Here is a 7,095-nt window from a genome sequence, read left to right on the forward strand (position 1 = left end):
TAAAAAAAGAAAATCAACGTAGCAACACCTCAAAACACAACACAAAAAACAAAACATAAAAACATCAATTAATGGTTTGACAGGGCTGTGTTTATGTTCAATTGTTGTTGCTTTGTATTTAGCGAAAGAAATAGGAGTGGTACCACTGGTGCTGCCAACTTAGTGACTTTCTGAATAAAACTAATAATAATAACTTATATTTATATAGCGCCTTTCACAGGACCCAAGGTTGCTTTACACATAATTGCAGAGACAGAACAATAAAAAAGTCATTTAGGATTAAATGCCTTTGCAAAGAGCTGGGTATTTAGAAGGTTTTTGAAAGAGAGAGCATTTCGGATCTCTGTGGGGATGGAGTTCCAGAGGGTGGGGGCTGCGATGCTGAAGGCTCTGTCCCCAGAAGTCTGCAGTCTGGTGTGGGGGACAGAGAGCTGGCCCTTGTCGGTGGACCACAGGTTCCTTGAGGGGGTGTAGGGGTGGAGAAGGTCCAGTAGGTACTGGGGGGCTGTGGCATGGAGAGATTAATAGGTGAGGAGTAGGATTTTGTAGGTAGGAATTTGACCGAGAGCCTTTGAAGCTGAGTGAGGATTGGAGTAATGTGCTGCCACGACCTAGTGAGTGTGAGAATCCTAGCAGCCAAGTTCTGGACATATTTTAGCCTGTCCAGGACCTTGCTGGGTACCCCATACAGGACACCATTTCATTAGTCCAAGCGGGAGGTGATGAAGGCATGGATGAGTGACTCTGACACAGAGTCTGAGAGTGATGGTTGAAGTCTGGAGATGTTTTTGAGATGGTAGAAAGCAGATTTGGTAATGAGTTTGACATATGACTGGAAGGAAAGGGTGGAGTCCAAAATGACACCAAGGTTGCAGACTTCTTGGGATGGAGAGATGGAGCAGCCATCCACTTTGAGGAATAGATCACTTACCCTCAGGAGCAGCGGCTTGGGAGCCACTACCATTAGCTCCGTTTTGCTGCCGTTTAGCTTTAGATTGGATGACATCCAGGTTTTTATTTCATTCAGGCAGTTAACAAGTGACAGAGTTGAGTGGATGGTTTGGTGCTGATATACAGCTGTGTGTCATCAGCATAACAGTGGAAACTGAGACCATGGTGACGAATTATCTGGCCGAGGGGGAGCATGTAAATGGTGAAACACCTTGTTTGACTGGGGCAGGGGGGGAGCTGGAGTCTCTAAATGTGATGAACTGTTCCCTATTGGAGAGATATGATGGAACCAGGATGGTGCTGAACCCGTGAGGCCAACACATTCAGATGGACGGTTGAGAAGGATGGTATGGGAAACTGTGTCAAAGGCTGATGAGAGATCTAGAAGAATGAGGATGCTGATATGTCCAGAATCAGTGGCGATGAGGAGGTCATTAGTTCTTGCTAGATTTGCCAACTTTTACCCCTTTAGCGACTTTGTCTTATTTTTTCTTGAAACGCAATGTGAAATTTTGAACTTTGTTTTTTGACCCTTCCTATTTAAGTTTACAAGAGTAGAGTTTATTCCAGTGTCGGGATCCTCTCTATTTATTACACTTCAGTTCCATGGTCTATAAAACAGCCTTCATAAAAAGGTTTTTGAAAATAGAGATATATTTTGATGCATATTGATGTGATGAAAAATAATATTAACTGATGATTATTTAGTTACCTACTTAGCTTGACTCCATTATTTTTTTTATCTTTTTTTATGTTTATAATTAGGTTACAAATTAGCATGTGGCAAAATCTAGCGACTTTTCCAGCAGGCTTGAGCTACTTTCCACGGAAAATAGTGTGCAAACTTGGGTACAACTAGCCCCGGAGTTACATTTCTTGGCAGGAAATGCAACTCCCCGACCAGTAAAAACACATCTTGAACAAGACATAATGTGTTAATTATTGAGATTTAGAGGTGATGATAGTTGGAATTTATATTTTTTTGAAACCTTGGACAGAGCCATGCTAGCAGTTTCCCCCTGCTTCCAATCTTTATGCGAAGCTATGCTAACTGTCTCCTCATTGTATCTTTACATTCAGTTTTTAACTATGAAGCTAGAAGAGTTAATTAGAGTAAAGAGTCAATTTTCTCTCTATCTAACTTTTGACAAGAACGTTTATGACCCAGGCTTTCACCTTGCCTTCATTGTGTAGCCATTCTGAACAGCAGAAAAATTGTTTGTTTCTAGCATCCCCCAGCCATAGTGTTCAAATTGGCTGCCATGTGAAACGAGTTGCCAGACCTTAAGTTTGAGTTATCAGACCTTAAGTTTCACAAACAGGACTTCATCCGATGCTCCTACAGGAAATGTGCAGGGTTTGGTAATGCTGCAGACACAAGCAGAATTTTATACTGTCTTACAATAAAGTCAGAGTAAAGTTTTATACCCATGAGCACGTTCATCATACATTACTCATATATTTGATCTCCATTACCTGTGTTTGCTCCAAAAGATCTGCTGCTGTGGCTGATTTGCCCTAAAGAGCCCAGGCCTCCTCGCTCAGTAGGAGGATAAGAAAAAGTCAGTGCAAACCTCGTCATTTGTCTGTTATATATAATTCTTTAGTACTTCGGTACCTCATCTGACCTGAGCAACATTCATAGGGGACAATGAAAGGAAACGGTGGGACGCTTCTCTATCTCCCCTCCCCACCGCAGCGCTCTTTCATCTCTCCTTCCCACAAGGCTGATTCACCACTGGTGACCCCTGCGGCTGCCTCGTTGAAAATAGACAACAAAGTGTCTGAGATGAAAACCAGTGGGCAGTTGTAGGCTAGATTGCTGCTCGGCTTCAAGTTGGTCGGGCAGTGGCGAGCACTCTCGCTGAGCTGACACTTCTATTTGTCTGGATTCTAGTCTGGCACTGCCATGCGCCCACATCTACGAGCATTAACAAGCACAACCCTGACAGATCTTTTCTTTATGGAAGATTTAAAATGCCTTTATTAAAACAAATCTAACTAATTAATGTGAAACACAATACACAATTGTTGTATGAATTTCCTTTGTATGAATACATTTACTGTGTCATAACTAAACGAAAAACATATATTAAAGAGCAAATATTTTGCTTTTTGTTATAAATAACTGAATGAATAGTTTTTCAAATCAAATCACAACACAGAAAACACTGTTAGCATTAGCATATCCTCCTCCAATATACCTACGAATTTATAAAGATGTGGATATGGCGCGGCCACTCAGCCTTGCTGCCAGTTTGTCTCAGTGGAATAGCCCCCTGTGCAGTGGGCCTCACAACCCAGTAGCATAACTCCTAAAAACTTTTTTGGCTTCTGGGCTTGGAAAGCAATTTTCCCTCAAGTGAATGAGCGCCATCTTGGAGTCCGGTATCCAGTTGTTGGACATTGTGTTTTCATCTCAAGAAAGAACAAGTTCCCCTTGCACCTCGCCATGAAAACTGATGACATGCTTCGTGTTTAGAATTGGCGGGCCTATGCTGCTGTCTGCTGGACTGAATTTTTGTGTTGTGATTTCATTGTAATGTCACAATGAAAAACAATTTACAATTAAGTTCCTAAAATGCTAAATGATGTCCCTTTGACATGTGTTTTTCATTTAATTATGACACAATAGATGCATGAGAAGAAAATAATTATCTTCTCTTCACTTAGTTTCTCTTGTTTGTCTTTATTTAGGTATTTTAACGTTTCTCTCTGCACCCCTGCTCTTAAGCTGCATCTCCTTTAACTGTTTTGAAAAGATAAAAGTCACTGTATTTGATTTAGAAATTGCATGTGAACGCACACAGACAAAAAAACTGCTGTATCAAAGGTCTCTCTTTACCTTTTGATCATCCGATTCTCTAAAATATCTCAGGATGCTTATCTGGGAGCAGAAATACAGTAAGCATAACTGTACACAGCATTTCAGTATGCAGAGTGGTCTAAATCCATCTTGTCCTCTGCAGGGGAAGATAAGAACCTCCTTCATGAATAAAGATGCATCGGCATCCTCTCCTCTCCTGTGTTCAATGTGTACTTGTTACAGCGGCCATTATTTATAGTCCCACTAAGGCCCAGAGTGGTGAGAGTGGGTCTCATGGGGAATTGGGAAGTGGAGCCACTGCTACCTATAGTGGGAAAGATATACCACCTCACCCCCGCTGAGAACTTCGTGCAGGAAATGAGCTCATAAATCAAGCAGTAAATTGAGTGTAGGGCTGCGCTTACTCATCTCAAGAGGTCCGCTCCTCTTCCTCCACACACCCCTGCTCCTTTTTACTGCATGACTAATGCAACGCTGCAACTTCTCTGCCTGCGTGTGTCGTCTCTCACTCTGGTAAACTCTTATCAAAAAAGTGTGGATTTTATTTTCAAGTAAACATCATAACTCTGGCCTGGAGGCTACAGTGAGTGTGTCTCGGAAGGGAGGGAAGCTGCGCGGGGAAAAAGTGAGCCTAGCTGGCATTTGGGTCCAGAAACAAGCACATCAGCATCTTGTCCTACAGCTGAACTTCACCGCCTCATTGTGATGCCACTGGTGAGAGCTGAGTGTCTTTACCCGGAAACAGCCTGTGAGGAGAGTTTCTCCTGCCCGCCTCAGGCTATCCTGACAGTCACAGGCCCTGTCCGGAGGAATTAAAATCTCTATTTATCAGGACTCGACTGAAGCTGTCTGGGGAGTGACCGGGGAAATGGCACATAGTCGGCCTCTTCCAGCAGTGGGACTCTGATGGAGAGTTCAACACGCTGGGATGTGTCCATGTAGGTTGTTTCTTGACAGCATGTGTGATGTAAGAAAAAAATCCACTCTCATCCCAGCTTCACACTTTGTCTCACTTTGTTTAAGTGCTGTGCCAGCGCTTGCAATGTCCTGAATGTGAATCGTTCTTTGATCGTGAGCTTAAAAGAAACATCCAAAGAACCAATTTAAGACTGGTCCCTGAATACAAGCAGTGTATGTGCATGTATATGTGTGTGCGTATGTGTGGAGCCACCCTGCTGAGCGTAGCTTCCCATTAAAGCAGGGACCTTGTCGCCTCCTGCAGCTGCTCTCCATCACAGCAGCAGTAGGCAGCATTTCCTCTGACAGGCAGGGAAAGCTACAGCGCCTGCAGAGCTGAGATCAGATCTCTACTGACCTCCACTGGTGAAATTATGTACATGCTAGGGTGGCTACCGCAGTCATAGAAATCCCCTGAATCAATCAATCAAGTTTTTTTTTATCACATGTAATCATAAAGGGTACAATCACAGTGAAATGTAATCCGGCCAGTTCCTTCAATGTGTGCATTAAAAAGAGTCACAGCCTGTGGCTACAGAACTTAAGGTGTTAAAAAGGTTGGTTCAAAACAAAATCACACAAAACCAAATGTTGACCTTTAACCTCTAAATTCTTAATGAATTTAACAATATCTTTTTAGAAAACGTGTTCTTCTTCTTCTAGATGGCTCACACAATGTTTGTTTGTTTACTCCAGTACTGTACTTCAGGACAATGTAAAGGTACTTGTACTTTCCATTTTCTGCCCCTTTATACTTCTAGATAACTGCATTTCATTTGGAAATATTGTACTTTTTACTCCACTACATTTATCTGACAGATGTAGTTACTTTTCAGATCGATATTATTTAGGAAGAGCTTACGAAATAGGCTTACAATGCAGTGGTCCCCAACCTTTTTGGCTTCTGACCCCTTACAAAAAAAGTCTGGTTGGAGTGCAAAATCAAACTCTACGTTATTAAATGATACAAAACTGAGAAAGCGGAGAAAGTAACATCAACAGGTGTTGTGCATGCCAGCCAAGAATTGCATGCACCTCTAAGTAGGTAGCTACTGTTTAAAAACGATATATTATTCTTTGTGTGGTGCATCAATGGTAATAAATGACTCTGAGTGGGCCTATAGCCTGTATTTGTGGACGTTTAGAGTCATTAATATTTAATTACACTTAGTAGAAGTAGCATTCCCTGAGTTTCAACAAAAAAAGGCCTATTTGTGATAACCGCACGTGATCAATGTGCACAGCAAAGTGTCTAAAAGGACCTTAAGAGGTGGATGCATTCATTGTTCTGCAGAACAGGTGTTGTAAGCTACCTGCCGAAATGTGCATCCGCCTCTTTTCTCAGCATATATGAGTGTTACCTCCCGCGAGGTGCATGCAATTCTCGGCGGACATGCAGAAATGAGCAAAATACATGTCCAATTTCAAAACAGCAGGAGGGTTTTGGGCCCCAGTTTGTGAAGGGGTTGATGATTCAATGCTAATTTTTAAACACAAGGGGGAGCCGTTTCACAAGACTTAGCACTGAAATATGTCGCAAAGTTATTCGAATTCTGCACTTCCCAGCATCCCTCAAGCTGGATTGATGGTTATTTCCGCATTTCAAGCTGCTCTCTGCTACCAAAGTGTTTATGTTTTATTATTAGGTTTCTGTCATCTGAAGTGTGGAACGCTTACAACTCCCCCATTCCCTTTTTCCAGACTCCCCATTTCAGAGCTCATCGGTCTGCTTCTCCCTTCCCCCCTTCTCACTGCGAGCTGCGTCTGCTGGCCACAATAACACCGGAAATAAGGAGCTCTGCCCTCAAAGTAGAGGTTTGACTCGACCCTGGAAATACTCTGCTTAGTCTAGTCATGGATTGACAATGACTTTTCTTCCTATTCCTATTTTGAGCACAGCTGTTAATTGGACTGAGCCCTAACACAGTTCGGTCTTTTAAATAGCAATCTACTAGTTACTTTACAAATTAAGATTTTTACAAACAAAACTTTAATAAATTAATAAATGTTTTTGATTTAGATTTTGCGTTATTTTGTATGTTTTATTTAAAATTATGATATAATTTGTGCTTGAATAATTTTGTGGAAACGGTATATTGCTGTTTAAGAACTGAGCAAATAATTGAGTTACAACAACCCGTTGTCTCTGAAGAATTTGTTAATAAAAGAGAATGACACAGAAGTATTAAAACAGAAAATCAGCTGGTCCAGAGACCTGACCCAAAGCAAAGGGATGCTTAATAGGGGAACAGAGATCCTCTCCCTGCCTTGAATGAACATTCAAGGAGAGGAATGTCAAGAGAGTAAAACAATAAACCAATGTCTTGAGCTCTGATCTAAACCCTACATATGTGGACAGA

Source organism: Micropterus salmoides, unplaced genomic scaffold (assembly GCF_014851395.1).
Source record: "Micropterus salmoides isolate LMB-PRFRI ecotype aquatic unplaced genomic scaffold, ASM1485139v1 Ms_hic_scaffold_1, whole genome shotgun sequence".
Classification (NCBI taxonomy): Eukaryota; Metazoa; Chordata; class Actinopteri; order Centrarchiformes; family Centrarchidae; genus Micropterus; species Micropterus salmoides.